The sequence below is a fragment of the Muscardinus avellanarius genome (assembly GCF_963383645.1).
Source record: "Muscardinus avellanarius genome assembly, chromosome: 8".
Classification (NCBI taxonomy): Eukaryota; Metazoa; Chordata; class Mammalia; order Rodentia; family Gliridae; genus Muscardinus; species Muscardinus avellanarius.
In genome coordinates this window covers 34,023,137-34,035,432 of record NC_137794.1, presented here as the reverse complement: position 1 = coordinate 34,035,432, position 12,296 = coordinate 34,023,137, and the positions used below count along the sequence as shown (strand labels likewise).

Here is a 12,296-nt window from a genome sequence, read left to right as displayed (position 1 = left end):
TCTTCATTTTTCAAGATTTCAATAAGAAATTCTTATTGAAATCTTGAAAAATGAAGAACTAAAATAGTCACATAAAAAGTTCAGATAAGCCAGGAGTGGTGGCGCATGCTTGTAATCCCGCGCTTGGGTGGCAGAGATAGGAGGATCGCGCAGGTTCGAAGTCAGACTCGCTGGCTTAAGAGACCCTGTTTCCAAATAAAAAGTATAAAATAGGTCTGGGAGTGTAGTCCGGAGGTAGAAGGGCTTCCAGGAACCCCAGTACCACCACCAAAAAAAAAGTTCAGATGAAAGCTGTGACAATAGACTGGATCAAGCAGAAGAAAGAATACAACTGGGTGTGGTGGCACAGGCTTATAATATCAGTACTTGGAAGACTGAGACAGAAGGATCACAGGTTCAAAGTCAGCCTCGGCACCTTAGCAAGGCTCTCCACAACTTAATGAGACTATATTTCAAAATAAAGAATAAAATAGGGCTGAGGGTATAGCTTAGTGGTAGAATGCCCCTGGGTTCAATCAGAAGTTGAAGAGGAAGAAGGAAGAAGAGGAGGAAGAGAACAACAATGACAACAGCAACGATGACAACGATGAAGAGAACGAAGACTACAACAACAGAGCTTGAAAACAGGTTTCTTGAAAGAAAACATACAAGATTTTTGGATATTATTAAATGATTAAACATCTGCATCATCAGAATAACCAAAGGGAAAGAAACAGAAACATAGCAATAGAAAATCTATTCAGTACAAAAATAACAAAACTTTCTTCATCTTGGGAAACACATGGACATCCATATACAGGAGGCTTAAAGAATGCCATGTAGAAGTTCAAAATAAGCAGTATATTTAAGGGCAAGAGGGCATACACTGTTGTTTCAAGTGTTGAATGAAAATAACTGCCAACTAAGACTACTATACCAAGAAAGCTATCCTTCAGAATCAAAGAAGAAATTAAGATCTTCCAAGATAAGCAAAAACTAAGGGAATATAAAGCCTATGTGAGGATCAATTCATCAAGATATAATGATTATAAATCTATATATACCCAACAATGAAACACGCAATTTTTTTTTTTTTTTTTTTTTTTGCAGTACTGGGGATGGAACCCAGGGGCATTCTCTCTTCAAGCTACACCCACAGCCCTATTTTGTATTCCTTATTTTGAAACAGGATCTCACTGAGTTGCAAAGGGCCTCCCTAAGTAGCTGAGGCAGTCCACAAACCCGGATCCTCCTGTCTCAGCCTCCTAAATTTTAATCAAACATTACTACAACAAAGGAAGAAACAGGCTCCGATACAGTAAAAGAGGGAAATTTTAATACCTCATTCTCACTAATCAATATCCCATACAGACAAAAAAACCAAAGACACAAAAAAGTTAAACTACATAAAAAAATCAATGGACTTCACATTTTATAACATTCTATCCAACAGTTGTGGAATACATATTCCTTTCATCAGCGAATGGAACTATCTCTAGCATAAACCCTATTAGACCACAAGTCTTTTTTATTTTTTATTTTTTGTGGTACTGGGGTTCTAGGAAACCCTTTTACCTCCAGGCTACACTCCCAGACCTATTTTATACTTTTTATTTGGAAACAGGGTCTCTTAAGCCAGCCTAGCTAAGTTTCCAACTAGCGTGATCCTCCTGTCTCGGTGTTCCAAGTGCGGGGATTACAAGTGTGCGCCACCATGCCCAGCAGACCACAAGTCTTAAACAAACAAACAAAAAATAGAAATGATATCCTGTATATTTTCTGATCACAATAGAATGAAACTACAAGTTAACAAGAGAAACATTACAAATTATACAAATACATGGCAACTAAACAACACACTTTGAGTGACAAGGGGGTCATTGAGAAAGTGAAAGGGAAGTTTAAAAATCATTCAAACAAATCAGAATGAAAACACAGCACCCCAAACCTATGGGATACAGCAAAAGCAATACTAAAATGGAATGAAGTTTATAGCAATAATGCCTACATTGAAAAAAAGATTTAAAATAACCAACAATGCAACTCAGGATCTTAGAAAAGCAAGAGAAAACTATACTCATATATATATTAGAAGAAAAAATGATACAGGGAGACAAACTAGATGCAAAAAATACAAAGGAACAATGAAACAGTTGATTCTTAAACAAAATGCTAGAAAATTTAGTTCTATAACACATCCAAAAGACCATATGCCATGATCAAACTGGTGTCCTTCCAAGGATTCAAGGGTGGTTTAATACACAAATCAATAAACATATTACATCACATAAATAGAATGAAGGATAAAAATCATATAATCATCTCAAGAAATGCAGAAAACATATTTTATAAAGTTCAACATCCCTTCATGAATAAAACCCTGAACAAATTAGGTATAGAATGATCCTATCTCAATATAATAAGCACATAGCAGACAAACCCATACTGAATGGGGAAGAGCAGAAAGCATTTCATCTGAGGTCAGGGACAAGACAAGTTGTCCACTCTCATGGCTCTTATCAAGAATACAGTACTAGAAATCTTAGAGCCTTTATGTAAGAGAAAGAAATAGACACATACAAAAAGGAGAGGAGGGACAGGTATGATGGCTTATGCCTATAATTCCAGCTACTCGGAAAGCTGAGGAAGGAGGGTTACTGGAACCCACATGACTTCAATACCAACCTAGACAATAAACATCTCAAAAAAATTGCTTAAAAGAATAAAGTAATCTAATTAAAATGGGAAAATTATCTGAATAGGCACTTCTCAGAGAAACACTAATAAATATACAGAACGTGCTATATTTAGTCACAGAAGAAATGCTAAATCAGCTTCCGCCCCAGCAGCCATTGACGAGGGGCAGCCATGGCTCTGTGCTACCCCATGGCCGTGGGCCTCAACAAGGGCCACAAAGTGACCAAGAACTTGAGCAAGCCGAGGCACAGCCGCCGCCACGGGCGCCTCACCAAGCACACCAAGTTCGTGCGGGACATGATCCATCCGAGAGGTGTGCGGCTTTGCGCCCTACCAGCGCCGCGCCATGGAGCTGCTCAAGGTCTCCAAGCGGGCCCTCAAGTTCATCAAGAAAAGGGTGGGCACGCACATCCGAGCCAAGAGGAAGCTGGAGGAGCTGAGCAGCTTCCTGGCCGCCATGAGGAAAGCGGCGGCCAAGAAGGACTGAGCCCCCCACCCACCCACTAAATAAACGTCTTCACAGCAAAAAAAAAAAAGAAGAAGAAAGAAAGAAATGTTAAATCAGCATACAAAAGAAATACACATGTTTATTGTGGCACTACTGATGATAGATAAGATACAGAATTATTATAAGTGCGTGCCCATTAATAGATAAATGGATAAGGAAAATATGGTATATATTCAAAATGTAGTATATCATTCAACCACAAAGAATGAAATACTGTCATTTTCAGTAAAACGGATGGAACTGGAGGACATCACATAAGCAAAATAAGCCAGACACAGAAGACAGATATTACATGTGCTCTCTCACAGGTGAGAATTAAAAACAGATATTACTAAGAACAGGAGGTAGGGTAAAAGAAAGGTAGATAGAACGATCAATTCATGCTTTATATGTATATGCAAATATCACAGTGAACCCTATTAATATGTGTTAATAAAAACTGTATTAAAATACTAATCACAAATACAAACCGACCATCTGCATAGACTATTCGAAAGACACAGACAACCGGTTTGCAGCAAGAAAGGTGCTGGTGGCACTCAGTGTCTGCACAGAGAGAGACTGCAGAGGCCCAGTCTGTTCATTTATTTGTAGAGTTGCATTAATTTGTTGTGGTGTTTTGTTTTGTTGTTCTTTTGTGTGTATGTATGAGCGCATATGCCTATTTGTTTACCCTCTTCCAAAACCCTCTCTCAAGCTTCTTCCCTTGTATATACCTACTCTCTTCTCTCTATCCCTTTTCTTTTTCTTCTTTTCTCTCTTCCTTGTCTTGTATTAAATCCACTTCATATCACCATACCAGAAATTCTACATAGGTTACTAGAATACTACTACATATTCATTATCTCTAATCTCTAATATATATACTACCTTACCAAACTCATACTCTCATTCTATTTGATCCTATCTGAGGCTTTACCCTATTCTTGCATTTACTACTTTGCTTCTCTCTTCACCCAACCTTTACTGTTGAATACAATACAACTTGCCCTTGGATATACCAGCTGACATCTAGAGACTGAGAGAAATCTATCAAGAGCAACAGATACAAACTTCTGAAATCATGAGGAGAAATAACAAGGAAGCAATGAGCTCCAACAACACTGCAGCAACAGAACCTGACAACAGAGAATTGCAGAGATCTCCAAAAGGTCAAATCAGGAATGTAACTGTAGAAATAATACAGGACTTCTGAAAAAGAATTGAGAGAGAGTCTAAAAGAAATAAAGGATGCAATCATCAAAGTGAAGGCATCAATTCAAACTATAAACAATTGATTAGACCATATGGAAAATAGAATCTCACTCCTAGAAGACGATCACTCCGGAAACAAACACATACTATATAACCTTGAAAAAACAATTCAACAGCATGAATTGAACATTGAAGAAATATGGGCCCATTTTAAAAGCACTAACCTAAGAATAACTGACATAGAAGAGGGAATAGATGGTGAAACCAAATGGATCAACAATCTTTTCAAAGAAGTAATATCAAAAAATTTCCAAATATAGAACAAGAGGTTAATACACAGGTATAGGAAACTTATAGAACCCCCTTCAGACAAAAACAAAGAAAAGGTCCACCATGCCACATAACAGTCAAACTGACCAATGTAAAATCCAAGAAGAGAATCTTAAAGGCAACAAAAACAAAAGACCAATTAGAATCACCCTAGACTTCCCAAAGCAAGTAATAAAACCAGAAGGGCTTGGAGTAGCATTTTCCAAACTCTGAAACAAAATCATAAATGAAATGAACAAATATAAATTATTTCAAGTACCTGAAAATGAAAGATAAGTCTATAACTACTCAATAAAATAGTTAAGTATGAAAAAACAAAAAGGCAAAAATAAACTTCAAAATAAGTATTAAATCCACAAGGTTTTAGAGGTAAAATTCAACAAATTTTAAGAAATTGATATATATCTGTCATTTATAATCAGTAACACACACACACACACACACACACACACACACACACACAACCTATAAATCATTCCCTTTTTTCCTGCAGTACTGGGGATGGAACCCAGGGGCATTCTACCTCCAAAGTCTACCCCCAGACCTATTTTTCATTTTTTATTTTGAAACAAGGTCTAAGTTGCAGAGGGTCTCACTAAGTAGCTGAGGTTGTCTGCGAACCTAAAATTCTCCTGTCTTAACTTCCCAAGTACTGGGATTACAAGCATGCACTACCACACCTGGCTTTAAAATCATTCTTAATGAAAATTATAATCTTGGTGTCTCCAAACTGGATAAGGATAGCTTAAAAAATACAGCCATAGACCACTTTTATACATGATATTGTTGTGATAATCCCAAATACATGTTAGCAAAAAGAATTAAGCAATGTATAAATATTTTATCTTACAAAGTAGCATCAATCTCAAGAAAGCAAAAGGCTGGACTAATTACACTAAAAAAAAAAAAAAATGGTAGTTCAGTGGTAAAGCATTTTTGGGTTCAATCCCTAGTGCCAGGAGAAAATAACTGAAATATAATTTGCTGTGTTAATTAAATGGAAAAAAACATTTAAACATTTCAATAAAGTAAAAAATCATTTGATGAAATTCAACATAATTCATTATTTAAATACCGCTAAGAAAACAAACCCAATCAATAAATGGGCAAGTGAACTAAATAGAGACTTCATGCAAGAAGAAATTCAAGTAGCCAATAAATGTATGAAAAAATGTTCAACATCCGTAGCAATCAGAGGTACAAATCAAAACTACCTTGAGATTTCACCTAACTACAATTAGAATGGCAATCATTCAAAACACAAACAATAACAAATGGTGGCCAGGACATGGAGAAGTGGGAACTCTAATACATTGTTGTTGGGATGCAACTTAGTGCAACCACTTTGGAAAACAGTATGGAGGATCCTCAGAAGAATGGGAACAAACCTACCATATGATCCAGCAATATCATGTCTGGGCATCTACCCAAAAGAATGGAAACCAAACTACCAAACTAATGCATGGATATCTATGTTCATAGCTGCAAAATTCACAATCGCCAAACTATGGAACCAGCCAAGATGTCCACCAACAGATGAATGGATTACAAAATTATGAAATACGTACACAATGGAATTTTATCCAGCCATAAAGAAATAAATTATGTTATTTGCAGGGAAATGAATGGAATTGGAGAACATTATGTTAAATGAGATTAGTCAGTCACAAAAAGTAAAAATTTGGATGCTCTGCCTAATTTGCAGAAGCTAGGGAGAAGAAGGGTCATAGGAAGAACTCTAGACAAACAAGAAGAAACTATAGATGACCAAGTAAGGTGACCTAACTGAAAGGGATGAGAGAGGGAAAGAGGGAAATTCCCTAATGTACATGATGTACATTCACAAACATATCAAAGTCAATCGCTAAGCCAAACATGAGAAGGAGGAAGAGGAGAGGGAATGGGATGGGAATTGGGGAAGGGCTAAATGAGTGATGTGTGCATGTATGCCTCTACCATCTTATATCCTAATAAGAGGTATGACTACAATGTACCAATAAAAAACCCCAAAAAGTTAATGATAGAATATTTCCATATGTGTATATATTATTATAAATTATATATTATTATAAATTACTATATATTATAAAACATTTATAAGAAAGATACACCTAAAAATGGTGATTTCTGAATAGTGAGGATATTTTTACTTTTTATTTTTATTAACAGGTACAACTTATTAATGAACCTGTACTATTAAAATAAGGTTAATTTCTAAAAGTACATTTAAATAGAAAATATATCAATTGAAAAGAAAACATATCTAACTACTTGAGGAAAGTAGTTACTTTTCAGAAGGGAGAATAGAGGAATATTTGGAGAAGAGATACAGGGGAACTTTAATGTAACATTATTTTTGTTTGTTTGTTTGGTGAAACTGGGGGTGGAACCCAGGGTTTTTCTACCTCCAGGCTACACTCCCAGACCTACTTTATATTTTATTTGGAAACAGGATCTCACTGAGTTGCTAAGAGCCTCACTAAGTAGCTGAGGCTGGCTTCTAACCTGTATGATCCTACTGTCTCAGTCTCCCAAATACTGGAATAACAAACTTGCACCACCATCCCTGACTCCACATGGATGTTTTAAATATTATCTTTTCCATATGTTAAAAATATTTCATAATTAAACAAGCTAAATTGATTTATGAAATTAAATTTGACAAAAGAAGAAAATACAGAAGGTAAGGAATCACTGGGATACAAGAAAGACTTTAGATAATGGAAGATAAAACCCAGTGGAACAATGGAGGGTCTAGGGGGGCTGGCGGGCGTGAGGAGGAGAATCAATGAAGGAAACACTGCCACTGAAGTTATGCACATATGTAAGATTACTAATGTGAATTTCAATGTCATGTATGGGGCAGGGGAGGGAATGGGGAGAGAGCCGGGGGAAGCTCACCAAGTGCTGTGTATGTGTTATGTCCCTGTCATGAATGCTAGTTTATTTCATCAATCTATCCAGCCATTTATTCTTTTAAGAAACACTAATTTGGTACCAGACAGTCAAATGTTGCAAACATGAAATCAAGTAAGACTTGTTTTTGGCCTTTAGGAGCCTGGTCAAATTCACTGAAAACTGAAAGCTGTGGACAGGGACTTACATGGCACCCCAACACACCCACGGAGAAACCTCTCCAAGTTCACAGCTGTTTATCCATCTTCATCCTTTGGGTGCAGTTTAATATTCAACTGAAAAGCTTTTTAGTATTATTTTAAACCAGTCCACATTACTCTATTAAAAAACAAGTATGACTTACTGCATTTACTACATAACATTTATATCAATAATATATTTCTACTACAGTATACAGTTATAAAATACAAATGTATGTCTATATAAATGCACAGGGTATAGTATATAGTATAAAAGTCAGATGTATACTACATAATATATATTGGAAAGTATTAACAATAATTTGCAAGCAAATAATTTGCAAGCAAAACTATTATTACCCAGTAGCAGTCTTTAGAAACTATATTAGTGGGGTGTGGTGGCACATGCCTGTAATCCCAGTACTTGGGAGGCTGAGATGGGAAGATCACAGATTCAAGGTTAGCCTCAGCAACATAGTGAGAAATTCAGCAACTTAGTGAGTCCCTGTTTCAAATTAAAAAAATAAAATAGGGCTGGAGGTGTAGCTCAGAGGTAGAATTTCCCTGGGCTCTACCCCCAGTATCAAGAAAAAAAAATTCATATTAAAAAATACCCAAAAATGATTTTTAAATACTTTGCTAAGCCAATGATTTCCTTTTTTGGGGGGAGTACTGGGGATTGAACCCAGAGTCATTCTACCTCCAAGCTACACCACTAGCCCTATATATTTTTTGAAGATTTAAAGAAGTTTATTAGAAAGATAGAAATACAGAAAATAGAAATACAGCTCCACACCATACTGGCATGGAGGGGTGACTCGAAATGAATACACCACCCTATATATATTTTTTAAACAGGGTCTTGCTAGGTTGATGAGTCTTACTACATGCTGAGGCTGTTCTTAAGTCTGTGATCCTCCTGTCTCAGCCTCCCAAGTATTGGGATTACAAATGTGCACCACCATGCCCAGCTGAATACACACCTTTTAAAAGAGTGAATCTAGCCAGGTGTGCTGGCTCACTCATGTAATACCAGTACTTGGGAGTCTGAGACAGGGTGGTCTCAGGTTCAAAGTCAGCCTAAGCAACTTAGGGAGACCCTATTTACAAATAAAAAATAAGATAGGGCTGGGGTTATAGCCTGGAGATAGAAGGCTCCTGGGTTCCACCCTCAACACCAAAATATAAATAAAATTAATAGCATGAATCTGATTTTTGCATATGTGCATATGTGTGTTTACACATGCACACCATGCTACATAAAATGTTACAAAATACACTATTCCATGAAAAAAATGGACTGAAGAACGTGCACAGAACACTATCTGTAGTACCATGGTAAAAACACAGCATTACCTTGTATAGGTAGAGACAATTTCTTAATTGTTTCTTGGAAAAGGACCTATAAACATAGCATAGAATGGAAACATTTCATTGTATGCCTTTTTGTATTTGAATTTTAAACCCTCTTTTAGTGCTTGCATTACTTTTTCAATACAATTGTTATCTTAAATATCAACACAAAGTTGCTTTAACAATTGTTCTATTTAAATGGGCAGTTCCTAAGGTCCCTGCCAAAATTAATTTCTGATATCATTTTAAACTTTACCTTTCAACCATAGTTCTTGTAATCCCATTTTAAATCTTTGCCCTCCAGAAATGGTTAAAAAGCTACTTTTATAAATTATTAATATACATGCATATGAACATCTTTATAAGAACAGCAACACCTGGCCAATTCTTTCTATTATATAGTAAAAATTAGACGGATTTCAATGAATAATACTTATTTTACAAGCAATTTATTTTTCCAACACCATGATTTTTTCATCTCTCCAAAATTCTGTAATAGATATAATAAAGCCTAATTTTGGTGGTGGTAGGAAGAATAAAGAAGTTTAGCACACTAAAAACACTTGGCACATAAAAGCCTTACAGAATGACTTTACTCATCAAATTTCAGATCTGAAAGACACCTCAGAAATCATTCCATTTAATTCCTCAAAGTAACTGAAACATGGGGGCTAAGAGCTGCACAAAGTCAGAGGAGGACAACAGTGCTGCCTGTTGACTCGTCCTCCATTCTTCTGTCCCAAGTAGCTCCTCATTTCAAATAACGCAAAACAGATAGGTGAGGCAATGGTGGGGGGAGGGAGTATCTGCTTTTCTGAAGGACAAAAGGGCAGAAAAACCTTTAGAGCAGAAACCTAGACATGGAAAGCATGGCGGGGAACAATGAAGGGAAATGGACCTACTTGGCTGGTGAGTAAAGGCAAGAAAATACTAACTTCATTCTTACCTTTGAAAATGGTTTGCAGTGATGAGCATTATTCTTTTATCAACAAGAGATACTTAAATACCCATTCAAGGGCAGCTCTAGGATGAAGGGAATTTGAATGTCATTCTCTTACAGAAAAATCTATCAAAAGAAAAAGAAGTCTATCCATACATCCTTTCACAATTCTATGATACTGAGTTCTATGACATGGAAATCATTCCCATAAATTTTTACAAATATATAAGACAAGATATAAAGTCTTCAACATTTCACTGTGTTTTTCTGACAAAGTAACTCACTCTGTGCCAATCTGAAATTTAAAGTTATATTTTTAATGTAATAAATGTTTATTCTACAGTTTACTGGAGTTCTTTTAATTATATACATTAAATCACTTTTTAACTTTTCATAAAGCTTAAAAGATAATTTTCATATGATTATTTTGCATTCTTATGATAATTACAATTCATGATATTTGCTTAATGACATGCTGCTGGTCATAGCTATTTTTCTGCTGCTACATCCTTAATCAGGAAGACAGCCCCTACATCTTTCTTATACGAAGTTAAAACAGCATTCATACCTTTACCTTGAACCCCTACTTGATGCCAGTCACAGGCCCAGTGGGAAGTGGTACCGGCTGGTAGTCATTAAAAGAAACTGCAAGTTGGGGAAATCACAAATGAAGTGCTAACAAAGAACTGCTTATGTTAAATCAGTGATTCTCAAAGACTGATGTAGGAACCCGTATAGACAGCTGAGACTTCTGGAGGTTTTCAAGCTCAAAACTATTTTAGAATAATAAGATACTATTTGCTATCTTCATTGTGTGATGAGGGTACAGTGGAGTTTTCCAAAGGCTCCATGGATGTAATCTCATACAATGAAACATGTCAACATTCAGAAATCTTCAAAACTCAATGAACAAGTATTTCCCAAATGACCAATGCATGATGTAACAAAATCATGCCTGAGTAAGACATTCTTTGAAAGGAGATTACAGACTAATATATATATATTTGGGGAGGTAGTACTGGGGTTCCTGGAAACCCTTCTACCTCTGGGCTACACTCCCAGACCTATTTTTATACTTTTTAAATTTGGAAACAGGAAACAGGGTCTCTTAAGCCAGTGAGGCTGGCTTCGAACCTGCACAATCCTCCTATCTCCACCTCCCAAGCACGGGGATTACAAGCGTGCACCACCACGCCCAGCCAGACAACTATATTTTAAGGAGACCGTATTCAAAGACACTGATACAGTTTGAGATTCATATTCCAATTTTCACTCACGGTTAAGAAATATCACTTATTAAGTTTTAGCATATCAAAGGAGAATATCCAGTTTTCTAAAAAGGCTACTAAAATATTCCTCCATTTTCTAACTACTGTAAATAGCTTTATGAAGCTGAATTTTTTCACATTTATTGACCATAACATATTACAATAGACTGAATGCAGAAGCAGATGTAAGTATCCATATGTCCTCTATCAATCCAGACATTAAAGAAACATACAACACCGGGCGTGGTGGCACACGCTTGTAATTCCCGCACTTGGGAGGCAGAGACAGGAGGATCGCGCTGGTTTGAAACCAGCCACGCTGGCTTAAGAGACCCTGTCCAAATAAAAATATAAAAATAGGTCTAGGAGTGTAACCCGGAGGTAGAAGGGCTTCCAGGAACCCCAGTACTACAAAAAGAAAGAGAAAGAAAGAAAGAAAGAAAGAAAGAAAGAAAGAAAGAAAGAAAGAAAGAAAGAAAGAAAGAAAGAAAGAAGCCATTCTTGTCCTAATTTACTTGGGGGTTGAAATATTTTTATTAAAAGATTTTATGACATATTATCATTTATTATCTAAGTGAATTAAGGTTTTTTTTTTTGTACTGGGGATTGAACCCAGAAACATTTTACCTCTAATCTATACCCCTATACCCCGAGCCCATATTTTGTTTTGTTTTGAAACAGGGTCTCACTAGATTGCTGAGGCTGGTCTTGAATGTGCAATCTTCCTGTCTCAGTCTCCCAAGTATTAGGATTATAAGCATGTGCTACCACATCCAGCTAAGAAATTTTTAAATATTATCAATTTTAATTTCTGATTTAATTACTGATATAGTAAACATCGATAGACCTATAAACAAAGCTTTGTGGGGGAGGGCTTTTGATGATTTTTAAGGATATAAATGGGTTTGGAGAAAAAGAATTTAAATTTTCCT

The 12,296-nt window shown here is 36.2% G+C and overlaps 1 protein-coding gene and 1 pseudogene across 2 annotated transcripts in view; one reads left to right on the top strand and one right to left on the bottom strand.

The window, feature by feature from the left end:
- Nucleotides 1-12,296, bottom strand: part of LCA5 (lebercilin LCA5) — a gene marked incomplete at both ends in the record, with an annotated part of 39,890 nt that overhangs the window by 12,608 nt on the left and 14,986 nt on the right. The window lies entirely within an intron of this gene.
- On the top strand, nucleotides 2,848-3,163 carry LOC308266164 (large ribosomal subunit protein eL36-like; annotated as a pseudogene). Its single transcript has one exon. The product of its transcript is annotated as a large ribosomal subunit protein eL36-like (transcript).